This window comes from Formica exsecta, unplaced genomic scaffold (assembly GCF_003651465.1).
Source record: "Formica exsecta isolate Colony F162 unplaced genomic scaffold, ASM365146v1 scaffold550, whole genome shotgun sequence".
Classification (NCBI taxonomy): domain Eukaryota; kingdom Metazoa; phylum Arthropoda; class Insecta; order Hymenoptera; family Formicidae; genus Formica; species Formica exsecta.
The window spans coordinates 201,938-204,921 of record NW_021852745.1 but is presented as its reverse complement, the minus strand read 5'-3'; positions in this window follow the sequence as shown (position 1 = coordinate 204,921).

Genomic DNA, 2,984 nt, shown 5'->3' with positions numbered 1-2,984 from the left:
AGTTGTCATGGCCCAAATAAGTCACGTACGGCGGAAATCCTCGCGATCGAGAAGTCGAGCTTGCATCGCGTTAAACGCCCGGTAATTTAATACTCTTGTGCACGGTCGTGTCGATCTCCGCAGGACCATCACGATTTCTTATTCGCGCCGAGCATATCTCTTGACATCGAGGATCTCTATTTACTACTACTGTTCTATACTCTTGTTTAATATACTCTTGTTACTTTTAATTTACATACTGAACGCTTACTTTTTGGCTCCCGTGTTCTCGATTCTCAAGCTTTCTCCCGTTCCCTCGAACCACCCCCTCTACCCTTTTGAGTGTACTGAGTAGCCGCGTATTTTGCCGTCGCGTTATTTATCGGTTCCATGATCTTTCTTTCGGTATTGCTATCGTTTTGCGTGGTGCGGCCTGCCGTACTTGGCGCCCAACTCGGTTTGTTTTGTGGTAAATCGGATGTTCGGGATCGCGGAATCGATACTCGAGATACACACCAAAGGTGTGCCGAGGGCACTGAAGAACCGCCCGCCGAATAATTAAATATTTATTAATTAAAAATATTACGGTCACAGTAATTCTATCAAGATATTTATAACTCCATGTATAATTATGCAAAATTATATTGAAATTATTTTCCGGAAAAAAATTTATATCTAATTGTATGTAATTATATCAAGATATTCACAACTTCATATCGAATTATGCAAAATTATATTGAAACTCTTTTTCAAGCATACTCGAAAAGAGTTTATTTGATATTATATGATTATGTACAGATACATTTACAAATGTATTATTATTTCAATCAAACATAAAAATACCATTTTTATAGTATAGAATATAATTTATACATGTTTTTTATTTTCATATGTACGCATACACATATTTTATCGTCCACATAATCTTGTTTAATAAATTTGGTGTGTTACAAATATAATCACCTACATTTATAACTTTATTAATGGTTTTAATGTCCATTAATTTTAATATAACATATTGATCACCCATTTTTACAGGCAATATATGCTTTACTTGCTTCCGTAATTATTGATAATAAAATATTTTAGTATGAATAATTTTAAACCTCCGAAAAACAACGTATATAACATTATTAGCTTGTATAAAAAAATCTTATCGTGCCATACATTGCAAAATCAGAAGAATTGCTTGTTATTTGTATTGTACAACTGTTAGTTTTATTATGTCTAAAATAAATTTCAGAAGTAAATGTCTCATTTTTTATGTTTGCTCTACCATAAATAAGAAAATCCTCCGCCAATACTTGATGTAAGATGTTTTTATCTTGATCTGTCAATAGCGAATCTGGAATATTTTTATCCAAACATTCAATGAATACTGTTTTTTTCTTTATGAAGAGTAATTTTATTCTTCAAAATAGCCACGCCGTAAAGTATAGATAAATTCTTAATAATTTCTTGGCCTATATTCTTGGACGCGTGTGATAAATTCGCTATTATCCCATTATAGTTTTTCGAATGAAAAGGCAGAAGTAGCCCATAAAGGACCCCAATGTTTAACGCAAATACCAATATCCAATAACTGATGCATATTATATGTAAGCTGTCGATCACTATAAAGATCTAGAATTTGCTTTACAAAAATTTTCAACATATATTCTGCATCCTTAATATCAAATAATTTTATATTGCGCTTTAGTAAAATAAATATAGACATAACAAGCAAAAGCCAATGTTGAAAATATTGTGTAGGCAAATAATTTTTTAAGGTAGGGATGGAATAATATTGAAGCCAATTATAATATTCTGAAGCTTTATAAAAGTGTATTAAATTAAGACTTCTTGGCAATCGACTAAATGTATCTGAAGGTTTAATTTGTAGTAAATAATTATCCATTTCATTTAAATATTTTTTTATATTCCAAGGCCCATCTTTTTACAATGTATTTAAAAATTTGTAACGATGCATCCCTCCACCGTTAGCCTGCCGCCGATCCGCCGGAAGTCCACCGCCGGACCAACACCGGTCGGGCAGAGCGCTCTGCGCATTACACGTACACGGTTTACGCTTGTGTGTGTATCCCCACCAGTACGGAGTCATGTTGCTCGCGTCTCAATTCTGGCATCACTGCCTCCGCCGAGAATTTGCGGCATCTCGAAGAGCGATCCATGCACCACCACGAAATAGAGGTACACGGGATCAGGCGTGCTCGACCCCGCCGGGAGTTCTCGGCACCTCGCGACTTTCCGACCGCCTGCGTGTAACGGCATTATTCACGTGGCAGGGAGTTCTCTACCACGGACGGGAGTCCTCGTCGGCCGATACATTCTCGATTCCACACCCGCGATCCCGATACGCGACGAAAATCGAACATTCGCACCGACAGACCTGTTGTCGACCGCTATAAGCGAGCCCGACGCGCCATTATTACGGAGCGATAAGTCCCGCGCCGAGAGGCGACCCGCATCCCTGCCGCGACACCGATCGACACACAGGATCGATATACGCGTCGAAGGACCACCCACCGACGCGGCCGAAACTACCACCCGATAACTAACGGCTCCTGCCAGAATCGCGATACGTGATCCATAATCGATACTCGACCGTACACCAGAAATCACGAACCGCGCTGCGACTGATCGCGCTGCATTGGATGCATCGCCACCCACACACGACACAAACGCACATCCGTATACATTCACGCACTCACATACTTGTATCATCCGTTCACACGCTCACATACTTATGTTATACATTCTCGCGCGCACATACTTACATTATACATTCTCGCGCTCACTTACTCATATACTGTCACGCGCGCACTACACACTCTCGCTGTACAAACACACACCTAAAAGAACAATAAATTATAGTTTTAACAAATATATATTCTCATTCGTGTCTCGATATCCCTTTCACGAGCCCAGGATCCCGACCGAGCAGTCCGTCTCCGCCTCGCGAAAGCGGAACGTTACAAATTGTTTTATATATATATATATATTTA